Source organism: Pinus tabuliformis, chromosome 9 (genome assembly GCF_031772625.1).
Source record: "Pinus tabuliformis cultivar Carrire ecotype Pingquan chromosome 9, CPIR1, whole genome shotgun sequence".
NCBI lineage: Eukaryota > Viridiplantae > Streptophyta > Pinopsida > Pinales > Pinaceae > Pinus > Pinus tabuliformis.
The window spans coordinates 1,864,211,562-1,864,225,290 of NC_142307.1; positions in this window are offsets into that span (position 1 = coordinate 1,864,211,562).

Consider the following 13,729-nt stretch of genomic DNA (forward strand, 5'->3'; position numbering starts at 1 on the left):
GCTAGCCCTAATAGGTCGGGAGAGGGCTCTCTCCATAAGGATCTCAGCCAAGATGACTGAATCAAGAAAAGGATATTAGGCTAGGTATAGTAGCACAAAGTTTGGATTGGATTTTGAAGGGCTTTTGCTGGATCAGGAGGAGTTGAACAATTTAGGGCTAGGGAATTAGGTCAAGATTGTAGGGTGTTCAATGGGGAACAATAGGCATAAGGTTTAGCACTCTAGGGCTTGATGGGTGAGATGTTTTAAGACTAGTGATATACTAGGAAGAGCATGTGATTACCATGGATCCTTCCCAAACTGTAGAAAACATATAATGGAGAATATTTCCCCAAAGTAGAGCAGTGATGTAACGAATTCTGCCTATCAACTTGAAAACATTCACTTAGAAGCAATGAAACGATTAACGGAATACACAAAACATACTAACATATGATCACAAGAGAAGAAACTATACTAAAACTCCATACCACATGGATCACATAAAAATAGTTTCAATTCTTATTAATCTCCTGCTAAACTGCTACAAAATGTTGTATAATCAAGGTCTGAGCATCCAGCTAAGTCCAACCCTTTACAATGAGAAAGAAGAAGAAGATGTAGGCTTTGTTTCAACCTCCTCCCATCCTCAGGGGTTGAATCCCTAAGATGAGGATCTAATCTAACCAACACTGAACAAGAAACATGAATATAGGCATCTTAACAACTTGCCTCTAAAAGTGAAAAATTGATTCATTTGAGCTCAAATTGACATTTAATATAATGAATCTACCCTCTACTATTAGTTATTAATCATATTTACAAGCCAAGTCATAATTTACAATAGTAAAATATCCTCCATGAGAGAAAATCCATGAACATAGTCAAAACACAGAAAAATAGCCATCTTGTGCAAAATTTTCCCTACGCGCAACGCCACTGGCCCAACGCGTAGCACCACTTTCATGTCCCTTTTGGAGGCCTTCCCCGCATCACAATTGAGCTCATGATATCTCATTGGAAAGGTCTTCAAGTATACTTTCTAAAAAACTTGGAATTTCTTCATTTTAAGCTCATTTGACCCCTCAAAAGTTGATTCTCCCAAGACTTCTTTTGTGTGTCCAAAAAGTGGCAGAAAGGTCATTTTTAGGGTGTTTTTTGACCTTTTGGTGGACCAATTCTGCCCCAAAAGCTTAGCAAATCCATAGGGTGCATTTACACATTGATCTAAATCCAAAAATTCAATCCATTTGTGCATTGGGTGCCCCTAGGAAAAGCGCAACGCCAGTGGCGCTGCGCGTTGAGCCAAATTTTTTGTGTGTGCAATTTCCAAAATACAAAATCTTCTCCAAACATGAACAAAATTGGTGAGCAACACCACCATAAAGCATCTTGATTATCCAAGGAAGCTTCAGCAAGAAACCTAAGCCTATCCTCCTCTTTGTTTCCCTTTAGAGCCCGCCTTAGCCTAACTTTCATCTTTCTGACCCTCATGTTGCAGATTTTGTTTCGGGTCTTGTAATGGTAGGCCATGTGCCTAATCATCTGGTTATCCCTATTGGCCTTCTGCAACAACTTCTCTAGGTGCAAATTGACTCTCTCAAGCCAAGTCTCTCTATCATCCTCAATTTCCTTCTCAATAGGAGACAAAGTGACTGGTGCCTCCTTGTCACCTTGTCATTTTACCTTGAGAAGTTCCAGCTCCATGAGGACCTACTTGTCACTCAACTGCTTGTTCTCTTGTTCCAAATATGTGATGACATACTTGGCCCTCTCCAAATTTTCCATCAATGCTTGGACTTGAGCCTCCTTTTCCTGTATGATGATGTCTTTTATTGTTGCTTCATCCTGAGCCTCCAAGTCAATTGTCTCCATGCCATGATGAATATAATACTACTCTGACTCAAAGTCTCTTTCTTCTTCCTCATCATCAAGATTTTCCAACTGCATATTTTCTTTCCATTTGTGCAGCTATTGTACCTATTCCTGTTGTGTTGATGAAGAAGGAAAAGCCCCTTCCACATCCTATGGAGCAAGAATTTGCATATGAGTTGATGAAGAATGCAAGGTCCCTTCCAGATCTTGTGGAGCAAACACTTGCCTATAAAATGCAAACAATTTTCTTGTGCCCCTCTGATATGTCATGTAGGTCCTAGGCACCTCAGTAGCTCTAGTCCCTTTGGCCTTCTCATCTATCCATGTTTGCAAAGTTTGAGGTTGTGCACTCCTAGAAAAGGGATGAAGGGAGTGTGTGAGAGTGATTTAGGAGAGAGGGAATGGGTGATGACCTTGTGAGGTAATTTTGTGGGCTAGAAAATGAAGGGGAGGGTATGAATCATGAAAATTGGGGAGAGGGGCTTAGGTCTCTTTTTTAAACATAACTTGTGGGATGAAGGATGAGGGGGTATAGAATGTTATGGAATGATATAGGGGAGAGTTTCAGGGCTTTAATAATATATGGTGAAAGAAATAGAGGGGATTAGGGTTTCTAGGGTGTAATTGAGGGAGAATCTAGGGTTTCACATTTGTCATGGTAAATTCCTTCAAACACTTCAATTTCAACTTCAATGATGAAGTATAGTGAGGGAGCTTACTTATTTGAGAGATGAGAGGGTTCTTTGGGAGTTTTTATGAAGTTTGGAGGCTTTCTTCTCTTTTCTGCTCAATCTGCAATTCCAACTACAAATGCGCAGTGCCACTTCTCAATGCACAGTGCAGTGTAATTTTTCACAACTGAAACCTCCCTACGCGCAGTGCTCAGCTCAGACGCGCAACGCCACCTCTTAAACGCGCAACGCCACTTCAATCCAACGTTTGACTACCTTCTTGATGTCCAAATTAGGTGTGGGATAGCTCGTTGGAAATATTGTCCTATCTACTTTCCATAACATTTTGAATTTTTTAATTTGGAGCTCATTTTCCCTGTTAAAAGTTCAATCTCCCAAGACTGGTCAAAATGTGCAGAATGAGGCTGCCAAAATGCAGAGTGCTGTTGTAGTCAACGTTTGGAGGTCTTCGTCAACTCCAAATTGAGCTCATGACAGCTCATTTGAAAGCTATATGTGTCTAGTTATCATTTGACGCATCAAGAAATTATTTTGGATATTCTAGCTAGGAGAAATCATGATTTTCCCAAGGTTACTTCAGAAGTGCAGCAACTCTCCTGTGGAAAATGATTGTTTGGAAATTTCTCCCAAACCATGAGACCTGTGTAAAAAATAAAGGATTTTTTTCTTCATGGGTCTATGATGGACAAAAACCTCTCTCACTTTTGTCAAATTCATATTTTATTGCTCAGAAACATCATTTGAATAAAACATATCCTGATGTGTGGAACAGGGAATTTGTAGAAATGAAGGGAAATGAAGGGGATGAGGGGCTTCTAATTTCTTGAGAAAATTTTGGGACATAGGTAACGATGTTAGGAAGTAGGGAAAAGTGGAATTTCAAGGATTGAGTGAGGGGAAGGGGTCCAAACGGGAAAAACACAGGCCTAACCTAGAAAAGTGTCAAATTGTAGCAATAGGCTAGGGTTTGTGGGAAAATGATGAATTTGAGGGATATCAGTGATGGGAAGTGTTTAAGAAGGTATATTAAGTATAGGGAAAGGTGTGTGATCATCAAGATACAAGTTTTGTTGATGATTTTACCATCCAAGAAAAATTACTTTCAAAACCCTAGGAGAGGGAAATGAGCCTTACCTAAGCACAACTGAAGCACAAACAAGGTGTAAAATGACCCATTGGAACCTGAAATAATGATGACAACTCTTTGAATGATTGCACACTCATCCGGACGGTGAGACGAACCAATACTTGGAAAACTTTGGAAGGAGTGAAAACAATCCTAGACCTAATACCCAGTGGCCAAATTTTACTCGAAGACTCACTGAAATGACAAAATTTGACTTTGACACCCTAAAATCACTTTATAAGAGCATGTTTGATTGCTGGTGGAAGGCTAAAAATACTGACACTAACAAGTGATTCAAGCAAATTCCACGTTTAATTCAATATAATTACATGATAATTACATGGATAATAAATACATAAGAATATAATAAGGTGAATTAAATGGACTGAGAAGACTTTTTAGTGAGTATAATAATATGAATAACTTAATAGGTCATTGATATATTCTCTAGTTAGAAAACATGTTGGAGAGAGTTAGGATTTACTGAAAGCATAAGTAAGATAGCAAAGAGAAATACCCTTATGTTTAAGTGTTGAGAATTGAAGATGAAGATTTATTTGCAAATTGTGTATTGTAAAAGAATAGAGGATAATCATTAATGGAAAATCACTAAAGTATGGATAGGAGGGTATGGTAAGATTGATTATACCTACATTAATTAGTTAAAAAAAATAGATGTTTTTAACAAGGTATATTATAACCAAGTTCTCTGCCACCTCTATGTTATGTACTAAGTTTTAGAAAGATGGTTGAAGCAACTCCATATTAAATACAGAGTGAAATTAAAGGAAATGTGAGATACTTATTTTGAAAACATTCTCAACCATAACCTTATTGGATGGTGTAAATCCCATATTAGAGTGGCTTGAGCTTCATCTGGGGTGAGTCACTCTTTTTGTAAGTGTTATTGAGCACATTGATAGTGGTTGTCCAACGGTTTTTATTGATTTCAATACTAGTCATTGATGTCAAGCGATGTCAAGCTCAAGGGAAGAGTTTTGAGCATTTTTATGCTTATTTTGATGTTAATGTATTGTTTTTTGTTGAGAAGGCTATCTTTGAAGGATTTTTTCTTGAAAGTACTTTGTTCAAAAGCACATGAAAATTCCTTAGTTGAATATCCCTCTCCAAGACCTTCCTAATTGTATATGGCACTTGAACTAACTATTAAGGAATGAAGAGAAAAGTAAGTTTGAAGTGTTGTAGCTCAAGCAAGGTTCCCGATAGTCATGGTTCTAGCGTGGGCACACACAACAAATCACGAACCCCCCTGACCTCTCTAAAATTTGGAATAGTAAGGGGGGCCTAAAGTACATCTGATTAGCCTACGAGATTTTTGTGGCATGCTTGGAATAAGTATGGGTGAGTTAAGTCACATACACGACAAATATCAAACCCCTCCTTCATTAAATGTCTATCAAATGGGGGGGAGCAAGATGAAGTTTCATCTGTTGATCTCAATCAAAGCACTTGGCATGCCTTTACAAGGTGTTTATTTTTTAACATAGAAAAGTGAGTAGTGGAGAGGTAAGCAGCTGGTCCTAGCCCCTAATCATCGGGAGTTGGGATAAACTTCCTGGTCCATTTGATGCGTGAAAAACAATAACGAGCGATGAGTGGTGAGTGGCAGGTGGTGGGAAAAAACCCATAGTCACAAACCCTAGTCTCAATGGGTCAGCAGTCAGCACCTAAGTTCTTTTCAGACTACCAGTCCAATTGGTGTTCACATAATTGAATGAGCGGTGAGTGGTGAATGGTGGTCGGTAAGGAACCCAGTCAAAACCATTGATCACACGGGGCTAGGTATAAGAACCCAAGCGCTTATCAAATCTCCAGGTCCAAAAAAGTGCATACAACAGTTGCAGGCAATAATTCTTAGCACTCATTTTGAGGTTCCAGGTGGCAGGATAAAGACGCGGCCCAATGAGGTGATAACATGTGGTGGTGATATGTAGAAGATGACACGTGGAACTTTATGGTCATGACATATGGCAGGTGGATTTGGCCTTTTTAGGTAGCCAAGTGGCCCTTTTCCAAGTGACATGTGGTAGAGACGTGGCACAACAAGTGGCAGAGAGATGGCGTGGTAGCTTAAGGAGATGACATGTGACAATGACATGGTACAAAAAGTGGTAGAAAGTGATGTTGTAGCGATGTGGCAGATGATGTATCCTACCTTGAAATTCACACCACGAAGTCAATTTTTTGAAGCTTCATAGTGTTGAAAGTCTTCGACATTTTTTAATGTTTTATAGTTTGGAGGCATCTGGTGGCCTACAATTATTGCCACATCCCACAGGTAAATATTTGAGGCCCGTGGCAAGAAGTGGGTGGTCTCATCTACTAATGGTTACGCGGAATGAGAATAACCACATAAATTAAAGTTTGTCTTGATATTGAGACTACAAGAAGGTTTGTAGCCATGGAGGCTTTTGATCCTTCGGAAATTGAGCTCTAAGATCCTATTTGAGAGTCTATTAACTGATAGTGATGGAAATATCCCTGGCAGATAATTATTCCATCTCGACATTGAGATATTGGGGGTATGCTGAATTTGATGTTGGAATGAATGGAAAGTTGGCACCCAAAATCCAAATTCAAGAAAATGATTAAGTCTGAGGGTGAAAAATGTGAAAAATGAACCATATCTATAAAATGCGTGGAGGCGACATTAATTTTGTTGTTCTCATGCAAAAATTAACACAAACCATTTAAAGAAAAATGTGATATCGGAGGAGAACTTGAGCAGTGGATTGAAAAAGGGAAGATATAAAATAGATTTCGAGCTTTAATTTCCAGATAAAAGATAATTATGTAAGGAATTTGAGTAGAGAAGAGACCATGAGTTTAAATAGTTGTACATATGAAGCATTAGAGGTTGAATTGCAGAAAAGAAATTGAATCAAAGAGCAGATCTAATATGTAACAATTGTGTCAATGAATCTTAATTAAAAACGACCATGGATTTGAGTTTGAAAATGAATGAAAAAGATATATGAGTGGTTGTAGTAGGATGGTTCCTACAAATAGTGTGAGTTGGTGCTTCCAACAAGTTGGTTCTTGTAAAGAAAAGGGGGTTCAAACCTCCTGTAGGTTGGTGCCTATATAATTTTATGTAATATGAAGTTGGAGTTTGCGTTTACATCAAAATCAAAAGGAATTTGTGGTTTTCTCCCATATGGGTTTACATGTTAATTCCTTGTGTTCAATATATTATGTGAATGTTTCATTGTCGTGTTTTTTATTGTATTTGATTGGTTAAGTAATTGTGAAAATATTTATAATATCCATTCACCCCTCTATGAGTATTACTTTGATTCCCAACATAACCATACTTTATCACCAACTTGAAACTTGGGTTGAACATAATTTTATATTCTCATTGCATGTACTTGAAATTGGCAAGAAAAAAATTATCATGAATTCTTATTGGATGTGTTAGGTATGCTACCACAAATTTTCACACCCAAATATAAAAATTCCTAACAGCTAATTGAAAATTTGTGGAACTACAAGGTTGGCCTCTATCACTTCACCAATTGTCCTATGGAATTTATAAAAGGATAGACCTAAGTCAAGGGAGCTTCCCCATGATTGCTAGGCTCATTTGGTGTAGTCTAAAGTGGGGGTAAAGGGAACTTAGTAACTAATGGAACCAAAATAAATAGAAAAGTTTAAGAGGTTTGGGATGATGAATCAAACGGATCTAGCGCCTTTTAACTTGTTCTATAGTTTTATGGATGTAATCTAAGAGGGTTTTCTAAAAATGGGTTAGGGGATATAAATAAACATGATGACACTATTTATAATGTGCCTAACTTAGTAAATAACAAAATATAAGATGTAGAAAGGAAAGGATTTATAATAGGAGCTCCTCAACTAAACCAAACATAAGAGTTGCCAAAAATTTAGTCACCATAAGAGATCTAGGGTTTAAAGCATTTTCTCTCTAAACAAGGGGCAATATTTTTCCCACAATGGATGCATATGGATATAAATCCTTATTTAGAAATAAGGCACTCTTAAACTTGGATTTGAAAATCTAAAATGTAATCGAATTTCACTGTTTGTGTACCTAAAACATATACCACACATAAAATATTGTACAAATATAATAAACCCACTTACAAGAAAAGATACGTAAGTCCAAGACTTGGAGACAATTTGCTCACAAGTTCTTTTATTCTAAAATCTCCCTAAGTACAAAATGGACACAGAAATCATTTATATAGGTTTTATAAAATATCCTCTACAATAAAATATTATTTCCTAATAAAATATTAAATTATATAAAATAACTACATATGAAGGTGAATTAATTCAAAATCCCATAGAAAGTTTTTGGATACAGTGTCCTATATGAGTGTAGCGCCATATGTCAACTTCTTCCATCCATATCTTCATTAAAACGTAAAATTTGTTTTTCATTTGTCCTCCTCATGTGCAAGGAATTTTCCAAGAGAAAACTGCCTCAATAAAATAACATAAATTTCTTAGTCAATGAGGTAGGGCACTCTCCTATATCTATGTACAAATGACAAGTATAAAAGCCTCATAATAAGGGCACCATTCTAGAAATAACCGCCTTTGATTAATAATATTGCTTTTTCAAATGAGTAGGGAAATTTTCCAAATGAGTGAGTAATTTTCCATATGCAAAGCTCAAAAGGAGGGCACTCTTCTATATGTGCCATGTGTCCTCAATAGATAGCTCCTAAAATTATCTTGTCTACAAATAATATAAAATATATTTCTTTTTCTTCTGAAACCTTGACGAATGTGTTGTAGTTCACTTTGACTTGGCTTTAAAAAATAAAATATTTCCTCCTCCAATTTCCCCTTAGTATGTGTGCTTTATGGACATATTTGAATTAAATAAAGCATTAAAATGTCACTTTGAAAAGTATTCTCTAGGAAAGAGTGCCTCATGTCCACTTAATAACCTCCATCACATTAAAATGTCCATCTAGGAATGTGATCTCAAAAAGAGGGAGAGTATGTTTCCTTGAAGTTTATGCATATATGTCCACTTTTACCAACTCAACCCTAAATATTTCATCCTAGGAAGCATTCACTTGACACTTTCTCAAATGGGTCTTCATCAAATTGATGAGCTCTCCTTAATATGTATACAACAGATTCTATTTGACCAAATCAAACCACCAGTAGTCGCTTCACATGTGTGCAAGATGTGAACAAGTGGAGGGTAAAAATACCTAGGGTGCATGAGTAATCAACCTCCTTAGTCAACTTAGGTCTAAATTAACTCCTCAAATCTCATGTGAAAGGATAAGAAAAAAGAAGTTATGACTTAACATGCATGAACAAGACTAGGTTGAGGTGTGGATGAACTATTTTTTTTGTGTATTACCTCAACACATGTACCAAAGGGGGAGTGCCTAGTCTCATGTGGACCACATCAACATTAGTTTATAACCTCTAGTGACCAATTAGCAAGTAAAATTTAGGGGCAAAATCCTCACTAAATAATTAAAACAATAAAGTATATCTAAGGTTTAAGATTGAATACAAATATCTTGAACTAGTTTTTGGGTGTGGAGCATGATTATCTTCTTGATTCAGAGGTCTGTTTTTCAGCCATGTTTGGATCCCAGTCCTTGACGGGGAGCGTGAGGGGCCTTGCCCCTCCACTATTGCTTCCAGGGGGTGACAACACCCTTTTAGCCCTTGCTGGTATGGATTTGTGCACATCGCCCCCAAAAGAAAATTTTAGAGAACACTTGCCTTGTAAAATGTTGTAATTTCATAGTCAATCTAGGTTGTTTATTAGGTGAAATATTTGATTATAGAAGTTATGTTAATTTAGGGTTTTTTCCCCTAGAAGGAAACCCTCAGTTTATACGAGGGAATTGTATTATGGATGTTTATCATTCTATGTGAGAAAAAAAGAGGAGACGATGTGAGGACGAAGAGGAAGTTACAACAGATTTGTTGTAGGTTGTATCCCTTCAATTTGTTGGATAATATGAAAGGAAGGATTGGTTATTTCTTTGTGGAAATATCCCTAATTGGGTGAACCACATATATATGTGTCTCTCTTATATTATGTTTTTTTGTGTTTGTGTTTCTGCAATATTTTATGTGTTACATTGCTCTGTTATTTAATTTCTAATACTAGTAAGGTATGTTCACATTGGAAAAATGGAAATATAACAATTGAAGGGTTAATATGGTTTAGAACTTAGGGAATTATAGGTAAAAAATGGAAATGCAAGGTAATTATGGATTGTACCTAGGAAAATGGTAGAAAATGTGAGGTGATACACAATCTACTTAAGAAAATGAATGAGTTATAATTAAAGTGTATGTATGGAGTGGATTTCACCTAGGATAAAGTGATAATATTTTTGTAAGAAACAAATTATCTAGGTGAAATTATGGAAATATCAAGGAAATGAATGAAACTATGGAAGTAAATCACCAAATTATAGGACACTCATGATCTAACCATTCAACACAAAGAAAAAGAGACTATGATGTGACTAGGTGATCAACATATTGAAGAAAATGGGTGTATCACTTAATCAATCTCCATTACTATCCTAACCTTTTGAAGGTTAGAATGATCACACCAACATACACAAGACCAAGTTTACACCTCATGTTAATATGAGGGGTAAGAAGTTCCATTGCACAAATTTTTTCACTCTATCTTCACCATTAATATAGATGCAATAGATAAAGCCATGTTAATTGGGGTTAACGGTTGGAACCCTAGCCTCACCTAAGATGTGGTCAACAAATCCATGGGGGGATCTATTGTAACTATGTTGAACATAAGGAAGGATTTCAACCCATGTTCATGGATTCTTGTAGTTATACATCTTGAGGGTATGCATAATTATGTTGGTTACCTTTTCTTATCCATTAGTTTGGGGGTGGTAGGTGGTCTATTTAGTTAGTAGTTTCTACCATTGACAACATGTTATAAAAAAATGTAATATTCCCATTTGAAATGATAATTTGTGTCAACCAAAATGTGATTGAAGAAAATGTTAAGAGTTTCATACACCATGATACTCTTCTTGTAGGGTGCCAAAAGGGCTACCTTAGAAACTGATCATAACAACAAATTCACAATCATTACCATGCCTTGTTGAGGGTGGACAAACATATAATCCATGGACATTCATTCCCAAGGATTTTATAGAATAGGAAGAGGAGTGTACATCCCTTTCTCCTATCTTAGGTTTATAAATGGCATAGGTGATGCATGATCTAATAATCCCACTGATGTCTCGTCAAAGCTTTGGATATTAGAAGTATGCCTACAATAATGTGATTGTTTTCTTGATGTCAAAGTGCCTTGCCACCACATTTTAATGCACTTCCTAAAAAATATACTCACACTCACATAAGGGAACAAAAAAGTGGGCCAAATGGCATAGAATTCCATCCTCAAGGTGAAAATATAAAACTTGTTTACTTGAGCTCAGTGTGTAGTATGTAGCAACAAATTCAAGATTGTTTTCATACAATTGTGCCACCCAAAAATCTCATGTATACAAGAGATTAGCCCTATGTTTAATGCCACATTCATATCTTATCTTAGACAGTCCACAACTCAATTTGTGTTTCCCTTCTTGTACTTATTGTTAGAGAGGAATTGTTGGAGGTAAATGGACCACTTATGATGGTGATCATTATCTAACTTTAATTTCATCTGCATGAATTGTAGGGATTGTAGTCAATGTGGATGGTAATTTCCTTTCCTATAATATAACACTTTCCTTTCCTATAGTATAATAATTCCATTGTTGACACACATACTCAATGAAGTAAATATCCTTATTACAAATGTGTTATTTGAAAACAACGTTAGATAGTTCCTTATTATGATGAACCATGAACTTTCAATGTCAAGTTAGGACTTCATTAACAACATAATTTAAGGCATCTATCTCAATCTTGAATTATTGTTGTAGCTTTGGTATAGTGAGGATGGTGCTAAGAAAAGGTGGTGTTTCAAATACTTTAATGATTTCTATTATCCCTTAACCCAAACAAAATTAGTTTTTGCCTCTACCATTGGTTACTTAGCCTCGAGGATAATTAAGTATAAGAGAATCCCAACATGACATATGGTAAAATTTGGTGAGGCCTATGAAGTTATGGATATTTTTCAATGTCTTCAAGGATAGCTAATGATAAATGACTTGGATAATATCTGGGTCAAAACACACACTGCATTTATCCATGATGTATCCAAAATACTAAATTTGCTAAGTGTCAAATGAGAACTTATCTAGATTAGCATATAACTTGTGTTATTTAAAGGTGCTCAACATTTGTTTAATTGGTTTCAAATGTTCCTCATAGGTTTTACTGAGAATGAGGATATCGTATAGAAATATTACCACAAAGGAAATGTTGAATGTAGTCATGATATATCCTCCATAATCCTCATGAATGTCATTGGGGAATTAATCAAGTCGGAAGGCCTAATGACCCACTCAAAGACACCTTCCTTAGACTTGAATAATGTCTGATGCATTAGTTTGCTTGATTGTACCTAGTGATAGCTTAAATTTAGATCAATATTACTAAATAATTTTTCATCCTTGAGTCAATATAAAGATCATCAACACAAATTTGAGAGTGTAGATACCAATTCTGGAATGAGATTTTGATTAGGGATCCATAATCAATAAAAAGTTACCATTTCTTGTGCTTATTTTGAACTAACATAATCGATGTTATGTAAGGTGAGGGTCTTACTCAAATGTCGCCCATTTTGATTAGTGATTCAATTTGGTGTTTAATCTCTTCATCTCCCCAAAAGAGACTATCTACACATCACACTATTACTGAGGTAGATGGGTACTTTGTCTTAAATAAATTACATGTTTTGCTTAACAAAGTAGATAAATCCCTATAGGTGAGGTGAAGAAATATCCATGTTCTTCCACCATCATGTCTACTTGCTTCTTTTGTGTGGGTGGAACCCTTACAAATGCATTTCCATTAATATTGATCTTCCATGTACCTTTGTATAGAACCATGAAAAGGAAAAAACTCCCAGTTTAAAATTTTAACTTATTGCATTGTTTAGTTGTGATAAGAGAGATTATGGTGACCGAGGATAACTCTGACATCTTTTAGAGCTAACCTCCCAAATTAACAATGACACTACCATGCATAGATTCCCAAATAATATGACACTTTTAAATACTTTCTTTTCACTAAAAGAGCATCACAAAATTAAAGTGGGGCAACATCATAGTACCTAATATTTGAAGGGCTTGTTTTTGTAACATAAGAGTTATTTCTCACTAATAGAAGTGTCTCATCACTATCTTAGCATATTTATCATCTATGGTATGAGGTACAACATTGTCAACAACTTCAACTTCTTGATGATGTTTTGTTGAGATCGGGTTCCTCTAGTGAATGTGGTGGATTCCCAAATCTATGAGTGGATGAGTTTCTCATCTTCCTAAAGCTCATTTGGTTCCTCTTGCTATACCTTTGTAATAGCAATGGTAACACTAGATTCCATGTCAATGATTCGTTTTCCCTTATTTAACTCTAAAACAAAGTTTGAACCAAAAATTTATCCTGAGGATTTCAACTTGACTAATGATAATTGTTTGGAACAACATTAGTTAACGTTTTGCAATGGAATTTCATGGATCTCAAACAATTTCTAGTGTCCTTGTTTGACTTCCCATACTATTCTTTACATATGGATTCGAATGGTTGTCTTAGGGTTTTGTCCTTACTTTTTCCTTTTTTTTTCTACTAAGTTAGAACCACCGTTAACATTATTTTCTTGTGGTTGGTTTATGGACCTAATCTCTTTCTTACTCTTCTATTGAAACTTTCACTCAATAAAACCTGCTATTTTATTTGGATATACCTATTTAGGATATTATGATATTTTATAAAATATTCCATTGAAAATCCCTAATACCTAGGTTTAAACATAAGTAGGGAAGATCATTAGAGGTAGAATAATGGTTGATTATCTTTGAGAAGAGATGTGTTGGTTATACTCTTTCACAAAATTTCCATTACAAGAGGTTGTAATTTCCTT